Raw genomic sequence first — 15,534 nt, 5'->3', positions numbered from 1 at the left:
CTGCTTCAATGAAGCCATCTGTGCCTGTGCTTTTCTTTCTCTTTTTTTATTGTTGTGCTGGGTGGGGGTACACTGTGGCATTTGCAGAGGTTGTCACAATGTATCAAGTATATTGCACTTGAACTCACCCCCACAGTGCTCCTGTCCTTTTCTTGGAGGAAAGCTTTTCTTTTTTTCTGTACTGGGGTTTGAACGCAGGGCCTTATGCTTGCTAGCAGGCACACTACTGCTTGAGCCACAACTCCAGCCTATTTTTTTTTGTTGTTCTTTTGAGATAGGGTCTGGCCTGGAACCCACTATGTAGCCCAACATGACTCCAAATTCAGGAATTCTTCTGCCTCAGCCACCAAGTGCTGGTATTATAGATGTGCACCACCATCCCCGGGCTGCTTTATCCCATAAATTTTGTCATATGTTTTTGCTGTCATTCAGTTCAGAATACTTTCTAATTTTCACTGTGAGAATATCTTTGTTTCATGGATTTCGTAGAAGTGTGTTGTTTACTTTTCAAATATTGGTGTTAGCTTGCTTATCTTTTTGTTGACTTCTCAATTTCATGATGCTGTGTTCAAAGAACATATTTTTCTCACAGCAGTGCTTTCTCACTTGCCGACGTTTGTTTTATCGCCAGCATAAGTTTTGTCCTGGTGAGTCTCCATGGTGTTCTCTGCAGCTGAGAGGCGGGTCCCCTGGGTATCAGTTCAGTCAGGGTGCTTGCTACTGCCGTTCTTACCTTCTGTCATTGCTGCCACACCTGGCTTATTTTCAGTGAGGGTCTTGCCAACTTTTGCCTGGGTTGCCCTTGAAATGAGAATGTACTTTCTCCACCTTCTGAGTAGGTGGGATTACAGGTGTGTGCCATCACACCTGGCCTCTCAGTTCTTTTTTGAGCATTTTTCCCTTATAATGATCTCAGTAATGTTACGAATCCTTTCTTTTCCTGCCAGTTAGTTTTTTAGAAAGAATGATGATGCCAAAAAAGCTAAAACATTTTATTAAGATAATTTATTGCAGAGGAAAGACTTATTTTTCACTATCTATACTCTTTTGAATAACTTAGCCTGTTGCTTTAAAAAATTTTAAATTATTTATTTGTTTATTTTTCTCACTTTTATTATTCATTGTATGGGGGGATTCATTGTGCCAATTCCGAATAGCCTTATATCGTACATTGGTTGGATTCCCTCATCTCCCACCCCCATCTTCTTCCCCGCCCTACTTAAACCAATTACAAGAGGTTTCCTAGCATAGCAGTGCAGGATTCCAGGACACTGCAAGAGAGTGCAGACACAGAGGCACAGCACTTTTTTTTTTTTTGGGTGGGACTGGGGTTTGAACTCAGGACTTTGTGCTTGCAAAGCACTCTTCCACTTTAGCCACACCTCCAGTCCATTTTGCTGTGGTTATTTTGGAGGTGGGGACTTATGAGTTATTCTCCCAGGCTGGCCTTGATCTTCTGGATCTCATTCTCCCAAGTAGCTAGGATTATAGACTCGAGCCAGTGTTGCCCGGTTAGCACAGTACTTTTTAAACTGTGTGTTCCATGTTTGCTGTTGTCCCATGGGCTCAAATAATCCGTATGGCCGTGCGCTGAGCCAGTATGGGAGGGGATTTCCTAAAGAGCATTTGTACAGAGGGGAGGAGTCTGTGGCCCTTCTTATAATTTCTGTCTTACTCTTCGTCACATCATACGTGGTATGGCATGTGTTCATGTACCTTCAGTCCTAGGGTGCGTCTCTCTTTAGTTGTGCCTGTTTTAATCATGCTTCTTATCCTTTGTCTTTCTGATCTGGAATCTTTTTGAGTCGCATCTTTACGACAAGAGAGACAAGGAGTCACTGTCACTTTAGTGTGAGTTAGGAGTCACATGAGTAGTCGTGTCCATTAAAGGTGCCCTAGGGAAAGAACACAGAGGAATGCCTTGTGCTTGCTGGGCAGGCAACTCTACCACGGGAGCCCCTGCGCCAGCCCTCCTCTTCATTTCTTAATGTGGACCCCAGTCACTGTCTAGTGGCCTTTCATTTGAGCCTGGAAGACTTTCTTCATGCTTTGTAGAGTGTGTCTGCTAGTGACAAATGCTTTCAGTTTTTGTTTTCTAGGAATATCTCAATTGTGTCTTCATTTTTGAAGGACAGTTTTGCTGGTTTCAGAAATCTTGGTTGACATTGTTTTTCAGGATTTCGAATAGGTCATTCTACTGCTTCTTGGACCCCATGGTGAATCTTACAATCTTATAAAGGATTTAAAAGGGTTTTTTTTTTGGCATGTGATTAGTTATTTCTCTCTTGCTGCCTTCAAAATTCTGTTTCGGCTTTTGCACATTTGAGTACTATGTGTTTAGATGTGAGTTTGAGTAATCCTACTAGAGTTCATTGAGCTTGTTGAATGTGTAATGGTTAGACTTTTTATTAGTGCAAAATAATGGGTTTCGTTATGTATTCATACATATGTATACATAAAGTACTTTGTCATGCTCATCCCTGTTCCCTTCTCTTGCTCCCTTTCCTGTCACCCTCTTGCTGTTCCTTTTCTTTCTCCTAATAGTCCCCCTCTACTTTCATGTCTCTTTTGTTTTTAAGGCCAAATAGTATTCCTCGGTGTGCGTGGGTGTGTGGGTGTGACAGTCCATTCGTGTGTGGATGAGTGTGTACATTACTCACATACCTTGCTATTTTAATGTATTTTAAAAAAACAGCATTTGGGAAATTTACAGCCACTGTTTTCTTAAAATATTCCCCTGCCTTTCTTCTGCCCTCCTCCTGAGCCCTATCCTGCGTAGGTTGGTGAGCTCGACACTGCCTGGCTGTTCTTCCACTTTCTGTTTATTTTGACTCTTTTGGTTCTGTTCTCAGAAGGTTCTCTTCCTCAGGTTGCCCAGTGTTCTGTCTGAGCCCTTGTAGTGACTCTCTCTTTTTGATCACTGTAATTTTTAATGCCACAGTTCCTGTACCTTCTATAAGAATATATACAATTTCCATCTCCTATTGACATATCTACGTAGTGAGACCTCATGCTCACTTTTTTTTTGTTCTGGGGATTGAACCTCTAGTTTTGTGCATGCTAGGCTGAGTGCTCTACCCTTGAGCTACGCCCCAGACCTCTGTGTGTAGAAAGTCCATCATCTGCAGTCCTCCAGTTCCTATGGATGCTTTTCTTCCCAGTACGTGTGGTACTTACTTGTTTCTATCTGTGCTGTCACTTTTTCCCTAAGAAGCAGACATTTAAGATGAGAGAACATGGCAGCTTTGGAACTAGAGCCCGTCGTCTTCTGTCGCTGTTGCCCATTGTGTCAGTGCATTTCCCAGCTTAATTCTGTACAGTCTGTATTCTTTGTTTGGCTACTCCTCAGGTGCCTCGAGCCAGTAAATTTCCGAGCCATTGCCAAGGAGTCCCCACGTGTTGGGCACAGTGTCAGCACTTTAGCAACACACCACTCTGTCTTAGCTTTCACAACCTGTCTGTGCGGAGTCCCAGGCAGCCAGAGTGAGAGATGAGGGTCTTCTCAGATCTTTACCAATTGCCACTGATTGGGTTTGATGCATACTTTAGGAAGAACTCTCCGAGTCAGGTCAGATAAAGTCTTTTTTTTTTTTTTGGCAGTACTGGGGTTCGAGCTCAAGGCCTCTTAGTTGCTAGGCAGATGCTCCACCACTTGAGCCACTCCCCATCCTTTTTGCATTGGTTGTTTTTAAGATAGAGTCTTGCTTTATGCGTGGGTAGACCTGGATCACTGTCTTCCTATTTGTGCTTCCATGTGTAACTGGGATGACAGGTGTGCATCACTGTGCCCAGCTGTTGGTTAAGATGGGGGCCTCGAAATCTTTTTGCCTGGACTGGCTTTGAACTGTGATCCTCCCAATCTCTGCTTTCCAAGTAGTTAGGATTACAGGGTTGAGCTGCCGTGCTGGCTTAAAGTCTTGTGACTGGAACTTCCCAGGAGTTTCTAGATAGGTGACTTATTGGTTATTTTCTGGGGGTGGGTGTTTTTGGAAGCTCCATACCATTCTGACCCCTTCATTGGATCTTAACCTGTTTCTTACCAATTTTGGGTGAAAGGCTGCTGGTTTTCAGATCGGTCACAGGACTGGGGAAATGGGACAGAAACAGTGCAAGTTTGTCCATAGCTCCCTGTTTTGACTTGACATCCAGCTGCTTCTCTGAAGAAACACTTCTGGAATTGTTACAAGTTGTTGGTTAACTTCCAGAGTTTTGAAAATGTTGATTCTGACCAGTTTTGCTTGTGCATTGCTTTTATGGAAGAGTAGATTTTTGGAAATCTTTATTCTCTGACACAAGCACTAAATGGGAAGTAGAGGATGTCAAGAGAGTAGGGCCGGCGGGGTGGATGATGACACCCAGCCAGGCTGGAGCTCCCCATGGTGGAAACAGAGATGTCAAGGGACCTGGGCCACTGCCTGTCACCAGTGACAGACTGGTCCTCGGCACAGTCATCGGTACAGGTGTGCTGGCTCCTCTTTATAGGAAAGGCAAGGTTCGGGGAGATTTATGCAGGTTGCCTAGAGCTACAGAGGAAAAGCCCCCCAAAACCAGGATTAGAACTTCTTTTTACCTGATCACGTTTCTTAACATCTGTGTGCGGCTTCATGACATTAAAAGTTATAAATCAAATACTAAATTTACAGTGAGTGTTTGTAGTAAATTTCACTGTCTTCAGTGGTTGGCTTTGTAATTTTCATCTTTAAGGAGCTGAAAATTTAGTTTTTATGCTAGGCTTGATAATGAGCGGGAAGTCATGGGAAATGTGACAGGACGGGGGCACATGCTGAAGGTGTGAACTGGGTGGCACTCCATGAGGCCATCATTTCGATTTTCCTGTGTCTCTCCGTCCTTGGAGTTAAGATCACTCCTCTTCTTCCTCTTCTCACTGCATAGGATAGGCCCTTCTCAGAAAGGGGCTTAGGACTTGCTTTGGGATGTTTTTGGGAGGTTTGTCTACATGTGCTGTTCCTCAGATTCCTTTGTTTTAGAGCAATTTGCCAATGTTGCATATTTTGGGGTATCATGTCCTGAACCCTGTCACTGTCATAAGCTAAATTCATCATAACCGCCTGTCACTTTGTTAATGTTTCAGACGTCTTTACCAAGACAGTTGTTTTTGCTCGTTTATCCTTGAGCACGAACGGCTTATTTTTATTAATGTAGATCATTGTCTCATACGCCTAGTCATAGAATTTGTGACCGACTTACACTTTGTATGCATTTGAAGCCATGTTCAGGTCCTTTGGACCAATCTACAAACAAAAGTTTTCAAATTTAAAAAATTATATAAGCTGGGCGGGATGAGTCAAGCCTGTAATCCTAGCTACTTAGGAGGCAGAGATAAGAAGGATCATGGTTCAAGACCAGCCTTAGCAAGAGGTTTCTGAGACCTTATCTCAACCATTGGCTGGGTGTGGTATTGTGCATCTGTCATCCCACCTATATGGGGAAGCACAAATGGGAGGGTCATGGTTGAGGATGTCCTGGGCATAAAGTGAGACCCTATCTCAAAAATAATCAACACTTGCTGGTGCCAGTGGCTCACCCCTGTAATCCTAGCTACTCAGGAGGCAGAGATCAGGAGGGATCGTGGTTCAAAGTCAGCCTGCAAATAGTTTTCGAGACCCTCTCTTGAAAAAACCCATCACAAAAAAGGACTGGCGGAGTGGCTCAAGGTGTAGGCCCCGAGTTCAAATCCCAGTGCTGCCAACAAATACAAAAACAAAAACAAAAAACAAAAACCAACACTAAAAGGGCTTTCAGAGTGTGCGAAGCTGTAGAGCGTGTTCCTAGCAAGAGCAAGGCTCCGAGTACCCTCACTACTGCCAAACCAACAACCAAAATCATCTGCCCATCCATCCATCCACCCATCCACCCACTCACCATCTCACCCACCCACCCATCTACCCACCCATCCACTCATCCTCCATCCATCCATCCACCTGCCCATCTGTCCACCCATCCACCTGCCCATCTGTCCACCCATCCACCTGCCTGTCCACCCGCCCGCCTGCCCATCCATCCATCCACCCATCCACCCACCCACCCACCCACCCACCCACCCATCCATCCACCCATCCACCCATCCACCCACCCACCCACCCACCCACCCACCCACCCATCCACCCACCCACCCACCCACCCATCCATCCACCCACCCATCCATCCACCCATCCATCCAGCCACCCACCCACCCATCCATCCACCCACCCATCCATCCACCCACCCATCCATCCACCCATCCATCCACCCATCCATCCACCCATCCATCCAGCCACCCATCCATCCATCCATCCATCTCTCCCGCTGCATATTTTCCTGCTTTTGTTGCTCACTCCCATTCTATTCTGTAGAGCTATTTTATCCAGTTTTTGTATTTTCAAGACCTTTTGCAGTTCATCTACACACATACATGTGCACTCACATACATACACCTCTATACTTTTAAAAAGAAAACGTAAAGTTTTTTTTTTTTTTTTTGATTACAGACAAAATGTTTTGGTGGTACTGGGGTTTGGACTCAGAGTCTCATGCTTGCTAGGCAGGTGCTCTGCCACTTGTGCTACTCCCTTAGCTGGTGTTGGGTGGGTGCTGGATTGCAAACTCCTTTCTTGCTGTCCTGTGAAGTGGGAGCACAAGTGTGTCCCACCACACTGTCCCCAAACTGAAAGGTTTTAAATGTTACCTTTGCAATGTGTTTCTCTATCAGTCTACAGTTATTTTTAACAGGTACATACTGTTTCACATTATAAACGTAATACTTGAGTATCTTTGGAGTTTTTATTTGTAGAGGAAAGTCTGGTGAGTAAGCTGCTCATGGTCCCTGACTGCAGAAGAGCGCCCTCTGCTGGAACGTGGAAAGCCCCACTGTTGTGAGAGGTGTTAGCACCTTTTGCCTAGGAGACAGGGGCAGCAGGGTGCTGTAAGATAAGGCCACAAACAGAAGTATGTTTTCTAGTTACCACCTTCGGCTGGTAGCTTTCTGTTTGTCGTTGCTGTCAGTCCCACCCCTGGTCGTCACTGTCTAGTTGCAAATGTGTACATTTGAATTTTAGTGTATTATTGCTTATCTGAGAGTCAGGTTTTACCAAGAGGAGATTGTCTCATAAATATCAGCCAACAGCAATGAGAGAGTCCAGAGGATCTCCTTGGAAACCGGGCTTTTGTTGGCTAGAAACAACTACTTTACTATGGATGCTGGGTCCTTAGGAAACGATCCAGGGAGTCAGGCGGGGAGGAGGCCTTGCCACAACTGAGACTCAGGAAATGGGAGCTCGCTTATTTAATTCTCTGGTTCCTTTCTGTAATTCCTTTAAGAATGGCCTGTCCTTTCTAAAGACCAACTATAAAGGTGATAAGAAACCAGTCTGACTGCCAGTGTTCGTTTATCAATCCACAGTTTGCATGCATTGTTTTGAATGAAGAGAAAGTTTCTTGCTCAACAGTGATACTAATTGCTATGCAGATATGCGCTTTGTGCTGACGTTTAAAATTCATTAGAACACACAACTTTGAAAGGTTTCTTTTGGTCTTTTCTCCTGTAAGGAAAGTGTTAGCACCTTTTATCTTAATAAATGTACAAAAGTATCCTAGGCTTTTCCAGTGATTTCATAAAAACATTTCAGATTAGAAGTTACAAAAGCAGTTCCAGGAATGCTGGCAAAGAAATAGTTTTTCCCAAAACTACTTTAAAGTGATAACATTGGTAGACTGTCAGCATACTTAAATAAAATTAATTTCTTTTGGAAACTGAAACAATTAATTTCTTTTAGAATCACTAATACCCAGACTGAAACATTCTTCTTTTATTTTGTTATGACAACAACACTGGAAGTCATTGTAAATTTGTGATCTTTTTTTTACAGGGATTGACTCAGATTTCAGAAGTAGTACGTGGTTTGTGTTTTGAAGAGGGCTGTTAGAAAGCATTGTTTTTATATTATCATATTTTAAAAATTACCTGCAGATGAATTTGCCTGGTATTTATGTTACTGTCTTCATTTGAATCCTGTGGAAAGAGTACCTTCTAATTTAATTTAAAGACAATTACTATATCTGGCTAATGGAAGTCCTGTGAAGTTTAACAGCTTCATGTTTTTATAAGTTTACATGAATTTTCAGATGCATTATACTGAATTGAGAAAACATTCCATTTTTTAAAAATTATTTTGAAGTGATTTTATTAATTTAGACCGTTCTTTTTAAATAAACTGTTCTTCATTGTCAAAGCATTGAAGTTTTTATTTCTATGTTTTTATTTTTAAATTTTGAAAATACAGAGAAATCAAGTATATACATTCTGGACTACCTGTCATCTTGCTCCCCGAATTTTTAACATTTTATTATTTTCTTATTGCTATTTTTTGGAGCCCTTTGAGAGTTCATTATAGACGTGATGTCTGATCACGTTGTGTCGTTCAGAGTGTGTTACTCTGCCCCACCCCCATGTACACCTCTGAACATTGATGCAGTACTGTTACCCTGGCCGCAGACCCCATCCACAGTTCAGTGATCGCTCTGGTGTGGTCTTTATGGACACCCTTTCCTTTCTGGTCCGGGATCAATCACCTGGCAAGAAATATATTAGGAACCTCTAGGTAGGCAGACTGGCACCAGGTCTGAGCCACCTGGCACATTTTACGTAGTCTACTTGACTTACTGGGCTTTAGCCACTCTGGGTTGCTGATTGCTGTTTCCTTGGCTGGCGCCTTGACCTTGCTCACTGTGATCATATCTCCCTTAGCTTTGATTTTGACTGTCAGCCTTCATCCGTACTGCCTAACCCGTAGTTCACTGCTGCTGGTTTGCACTACTTGCCTAAATCTCGTCATCTGAGGAGCCACTCCTTCTCTCTTTCCTCAGCTTGATAACACGGAGGGAAAAGTAGTATTTTAGTGCCTCTGTGTATCTAGAACCTTCCTGCTGGGTGCTCCTCTGTGCAGGGGTCAGGCAGAGTACTCTGGAATAGGAGGTGGTATTCAGAGTAATTCCACAGGCCCAGTCAGCATTTGAGCTGTGTAATGTGCACCAAAGAGAGCTACATGCCTGGCCCTTGCTCCTGTGTGTGTGTGTGTGTGCGCAGAATATGCTCTGCTCTGAATCTTGGCTTAGGTAGAATGCGCTCCTGAATTCCTTCGCATTCGTCTGCCTTTACACTTTCTAATCTTCGTACCAAGTCTCTTTAGGTGGGGCCCTGTTCCTTCACAGTGGAGTAAACTAACGAAACCATGGCCCACCTTTTGGAACCAGTTGGCAACTCTCAGAATAGAACATTATGGATGGGGTATTCACTGATTAAGAATTAAATAGCTGAGAGTAGTATGGTATGCAATTTCATACATTTCCAAAAGTCTCAGTCTGTTTTCTGTAAGAAGCTTATTATGATTCTAATCATTCAATGTGTAAACTCTAAGAATATTTATAAAAAAAACCATTTTACGAGGTAGGTTCTAAAGAGGTCTCCTAAGGAAAATTAGACTTACAGGTGGCACACACTTATACAAGCTGGGTGTCGGTGACTCAGGCCTGTAATCCTAGCTACTTGGGAGGCTGAGATAGGAGGATTGCAGTTGGAGGCCAGCCTGGGCAAATAGCGCTCAAGACCTCCATCTCCAAAATAACTAGAGCAAATGAACTTGGGTAGAGTGCCTGCTTTGCAAGCACAAAGCCCTGAGCTCAACCCATAGTCCCAGAAAAATAAAGTCATATACATGTGTGTGTTTTTTTCTTTTTCTTTTGTTTTTTGAGACAGGGTCTCTCTATTTAAGCTAAGGCTGCCCTTGAACTTGCTATGCAACCCAGGAAGGCCTCCAATTTTTGATACTCCTGTCTCAGTCTCCAAGTACTGAGATTATAAGTGTGATTCTCCACATAAGTGTTTTTTTCTTGAGATGGGGTCTCACTATGTTGCCTAGGTAACCTTGAACCGCTGACCTCGAGTGATCCTCCTGCCTCAGACTTCTCAGTAGCAAGAGTACTACAAGTGTGTGTCATGGTGCCCAGCCCCTTTTTTTCTTAATGATAAAATATTAAATTTAGGTTTAAAGTCAATTTGGGTTTTCGGAGAAGTGCGATTTGCTCTCTGGAAGTACATTGAGGAAGAGACGTGTTTTTAGAGCAGTGAGTGTCAAGTACACACGGGAATAATCCCCTCCGTTCATGTGGCTGTGTGTTGGTGAAAGCTGCGCAGTACTGAGGAAAATGCAGCTTGCTCTTGGCTGTAGGAAGAGTTTCCCAGGCTCGTCCGCACCTGGAACGTGAGCAGCTGACTGTTCTAGCTAGGCAGCCTGTCCTGGTTTCATCTGGATGGACACTTTGGGTTGTTTCATGAGTATTCTTTGAAGTGATTAAAAGTTTGAATTGTTCAGCGTATGTTGCAATTGTTTAGTATGTATTACACAATGTCATCTTTATAAGAGTTTCCTGCATGTTTGTAGAACTGTACATTGCAAAGTTGTTCTGGTTATGAATACTCTATCAGTATTTGCCGTATTTAATTAATGTGTTTATTGTGATACGTGCCTTTGAATGTATTTTTTTTTCAGAGAAACTAAACAAGGCTTAATTATACTATTACTTTTATGAAGGTTCTGTGACAGTTGTAAACTATGTTGACTTACCATGCTATAGGCCCTCAATAATATATATATATTTTTTGTCTTTTCTGGTGCTGGGATTGAACCCAGGGCCTCACGCATGCTAGGCAAGTGCTGTACCACCGAGCTACATCCCAGCCCCCTCGATAATATTTGAAGGAAAAATAGAAGGGCAAGGGAAAGTGGAAGAATTATGGTTGACAACCTGTATTTTTTACAGTTGACAACCTGCATGGTTTAATTGACTGAAAGAATGGAACTTCATCGAGCGGTGGCCGGCTTGTTATGTTCTGGGGAGACTTTGCTTGCAGAGACTTTGGGGACAACTGGCTTGCAGCTCTGGTCAGTATTTATGTAAAGTAGAACCTTCAGATCTCAGGGCACTTACAGTCGCTGAGACCTCCCTCTGTGACCTCCTGTTTGCAGGCCTCGCACAGCATCACTCTGTCGTGTGTCCCACCAAGACAATACCTAATCACAGTGATACCAGCTTCGCTGCAGCTTGGTGTGCCAATGTGCCAAGCTGGCTTTAGAAGCTTAGCAAGTGGGGTGAGAAGCAAAGCATTCCTTTCAAATGGGAGGAGTTAAAAAGTGATTCTGAAGAGTTATTTCCAAAAGTTCAGCTTGTGGTAATGCCTTTCCTGCTATAATCTAACGCCCCCTTATATTCAGTCGGTGTGGGCCAAATGCAAACTAAATCATACAATTTAAGGATGGAGATAAGTGATCTGTCTTTTACTTTTCTTTTAAAAATGTCTGCACTAGCAGGAAGGATTTTATATGACTTTCATGACTCAAATTCTGTACAGCCACCATTTAAAGAGTGAGATAGGGACTAAGCTGGGTGGCTCATACCTGTAAACAGCTATTTGGGAAGGAAAGATTGGGAGGATCTCAGTTTGAGGCCAGCCCAGCCCTCCCCCACCAAAAAGAAAGTTAGCAAGACCCCATCTCAATCAGTATGTTAGGTGGGGTGATAAGTGCCTTTAGGTCCACCTGTGTGGGAGGTGTAGGCTGGAGGATCAAAGGATCTGAAGCCTGCCCCAGGTGAAAACACAAGACCTTATCTGAAAAACAGTTTATGGAAAAAAAAGTGCGTGGGGCATGGCTCAAGAGGTAGAGCACCTGCCTAGCAAGCTCAAGGCCATGAGTTCAAACCCCAGTACCTCTGGGGGAAAGAAGTGAGATGTGGGATTTTTTCATGTTAATCCATGGTGTTCTATGCAGGTGCTCTGTGACTGAGCCACACCCCCAGCCTTTAGGCTTTTATTTTTGAGGCAGGGTCTGACTGTGATCCTCTCGCCTCAGCCTCCCAGGTAGTTGGGATTACAGGAATACACCACGGTGTTCCTGCAATACAGGTTTGTAACAGTGTGTTGTCTAAGAGATAGGGTTCTGTTCCGAGAGCAGTAGTAATATGTCTTGTAAGAATCTTGTATGTGTTTGTGGTCTTATAATTTTCATTGAGTAAGTATTTCATTGAGTTAGTGTTTCAGCCTCCCAAATCATTAACTCAAAAAGTAATAACTTTGGGAAAAAGTTACTTAGAGTACATTAAAGATTCGCTAATATGTGTTATGAAAAACCACACCTACAATCCTGTCCCTCCAGTGCACTTTCTTTCTGGCTGCGTTTAGTGTATGGATTTATGTTATAGCCAGCTTTTAGCTTTGACTTCACCATTAGCAGATTTAAGAGTTTTTTTTTTTTTTTTTGTGGCACCAGCATTTTAACTCAGGGCCTTAGGCTTGCTAGGCAGGTGCTTTACCACTGAGCCACTCTTCCCGCAAGAGTTTGCTTTTTATGTCACAGATGGATAGAGGAATATGCCTCTTCATATCTATGATACTCTGTAAATAATTTCATAAATATTGAGCAAATAATTACATGCATAGCAGCCTATCACCTGTTCCTTGGCTATAAGCAATGCGTTTTGAGTGTTTTTAGATAATCTGTGCAGGCACTAGTGTTTCCAGTGTTGACGTTGTGTTTCAATTTACTGCTTCATTCCCTGCCATACTTTCATCCCGTGAGATCAGTGTGGTAGATATTTTTATCCCTGTTTTATAGATAAAGAAAACAGACCTGAGAGGGATTGTGATCTGACTAAATGAACTGGCACACGAAGATGCTCGTTCCTTGTAAGATATAAAGGGCTAAACTTGAAGATTTTATTATTGTCTGTTAGGCCATTGACAAACTTGGGTCATTTATTTTCAATCCAGTCTACTTTCTCCCTAAGCTTCATCACTTTCCCGTACACGGAACCTGCCTCTCTGTGATGACTTTGGTGCTGTTCAGGGCAGTCTGGAAGTGCCGTGTGCACTATAGTGAATGTCTGTCACTTCTGCTGTGCTTTTGCCCAAATATTGAAGATACTTCTTTGCCCTCTCGTATTTGCATTTTGGTTTAGAAAACAGGTAAACTTGTGTTTAAAGTAAACCTAAAACACCAGGTCTTATGTCGGTGCACATGGGTTTTTGGTAAGGGCGTGGGTATTTTTATAGTGTAGTGTTAAAGGTTAAGAAGTGGAGTGACAGCAGAATGGTGGTGGTCGCGGGGTGACGTTGCTCAGAGGATGGAGTTTCAGATCACAAGATGGAGCCACTCAGAAGCTCTGCAGCACGACAGTGCAAACGTGGCTAAGGTGGCAGTTTTATGTGTTTAATGACAATTGTCAACGCATGAAAGGCAGAAGGTACATGAAATCTAACATGTTCGGTGGTCTGCCACCTACCATGAGTGTGAGCTGAGTGTCACTGGCTCTTAGAGGTGTGGGTTGACATTAGATACAATGTCTTGGGTGAAAGACGCACCTTCTAGGCTGTGTTTGTTCAGTTAATAGGGTGAGAAGTGTTCTCACACGTCCCTTTTTCATTCTAGTGTCCCTGGTAAGAGGACAAGGTGTGTGATGTTTCATGCTTCTTCCATGCTTCCACTCAGGAGCCTCCTCTGCAGATGTCTGCCTGGCCCTCATGGTGAGCTTTGTGGACATTCCTGAGGCTTTGCAAGACAAGTCAGTGATCAGCAGGGCGGTTGTTGTGATGTGTGGTGGCTTGTGCAGGAGCTCCTCAGTTTCTTTCAGCAATGCCTGTCCAAGTGTCATTACTCTGTCTTTTATTACAATGTGAGTGGACATTGCGGAAGGATATCCTTTAGTCTGAAGATTGAATTATAAAATGACTTCTCACTAAAAAGTAATTCATTAAAATGGAAAACTCCCCAACAAATAGCCTCATAATTTTTTCTTTCTAAAGATTCGTTTTCCTTTTAGTGCCACCTACTAGGCAAATTCAGCAATTGAAATCAGCAAGTGTGTATTGTGGGACTTACTTTCCTCCCTTGTCACTTGGAATAAGATTCCTGTCATGGCCCAGGAAAGTGCTGACCTGGCCTTGCCAATTCTGTTTTATTCCTCACCCTTTTGCCCATCATACACAGTCTTCATTTGTTGCCTTCCTGTTCCTTGTACATTTTCTTTTCTTCCTACTTGCTACCTGGAGTGGTCTTTCCTCCATGTTCTAACAGACAGCTATCTGCTAGGATCTCACTGCCCAGCCTAATGTAACCACTTAGCCGCCCTTAGTCACAGTGTTGGATTTGAATTTTCTCTGTGACTTTTCTCGATACCTGATTGTTTTTGTTTCTTGCTCATCTGTCTTTCCTTCCTAGAACAGAAGATCCAGGACAGGAGGGACCTCGATTCCTTTTCCCCCACTGTGTCCTCTGAACGAATGGTTCTCTTTTGTGTCTTGCTTTGTGCTGGACACTGCAAAGTTCCGTGGGGGAACAGTTTAGTTAGGGAGACTGTCAGTGCAAAACTGGAATAGGGAAGTGTTAAGTCCTATAACAGGACCTATAAAATGCTATGCAGCCACAGATGAGAGAATAATTAATTTTTCCTGGAGATAGGTCAGGGGCTATTCGAGACGAATGAATGTATTAGTGTTTTCTATTTTACATTCACTCATTCTCCAGAGGCACTTTGCTGATTAGTTACTGACTAGTTCTTGAATCTCTGCTACTTCACTTAACCTTGCTGTTTACTTGTCCGTAAAAAGATGGTGGTAGTATTGACCCAAAGAATGTCGTAAAAATCAGTCACGTAACGCCGGCCACGTGTTTTGAAAATGCAGCGTGCTGCACCAGCTCTGATGTTCTTAATCACATTAACGACCACTTTCTGTGATTGTCTTTCTAAATACTTAGCTCTAGATTTGTCAGATACAGATACAAATGGCACCTAAAAGAGATTATCTGCAGGAAATACGAGGCCCACTTAGGAAAGGGCTCCGTGTCATTAAAGGCTCTCGGGGGCGTTTGTATTGTATTGTCAGTAGAAAATGATGCATGCGTCTTCTGTTTACTATAGTATTTTCTCAGAAGAGTCATGACGCCCTGTCACCCCCAGGAGGCAGTAGTCCCCCAGGAAGGGTGTGTCCGGCCTGCGAGGCCGGCTGCGGTTTGTTAGTGATCAGTGACTGAGGGACACAACACGGAGACCGCCCCCGACTTATCAGACTGAGGCCTTCAGGATCCTTTAACTCTGCTCCCCTCAGCGTTCTGTCTTCTGTGTTTAGGAAGCTTTCCGTCCTCAAGGAGCAGCTTACCCGTTCTAGTGTGGAGCAGTAGACACAGAAGCACTCCCCTTTCAAACTGCATTGTGCTTTTATGCCATACAGTTTCCTAAAAGTTTCTGAGTGGATTACAGTTTTTATAAGTTGAATCTTCTTTAGATTTACTGGGGCAGTGGTTTGCAAGCTTCGCTTCTGCCCCAGGCACTGAGGGATAAGACACTTCAACTCTTAACGACTGCTGATTCCAGCACTGTCACCTCACGGAGGTTCCTGAGATCTCAGAGGCTTTCATGTGCCACTGTCTGAGTACAGAGCCCCACTTCGGAGAGCTAGGTTTAACCATCTTTATGCAGTTGGGTTGG

General features: G+C 43.4%; 1 protein-coding gene across 1 annotated transcript in view; it reads left to right on the top strand.

Moving 5' to 3' along the window:
- The window catches only part of Ttc28 (tetratricopeptide repeat domain 28), a 444,103-nt gene that overhangs the window by 35,652 nt on the left and 392,917 nt on the right, over positions 1-15,534 (top strand).

The sequence above is a fragment of the Castor canadensis genome, chromosome 18 (genome assembly GCF_047511655.1).
Source record: "Castor canadensis chromosome 18, mCasCan1.hap1v2, whole genome shotgun sequence".
Classification (NCBI taxonomy): Eukaryota; Metazoa; Chordata; class Mammalia; order Rodentia; family Castoridae; genus Castor; species Castor canadensis.
This window is presented reverse-complemented; position numbering and strand designations above follow the sequence as displayed.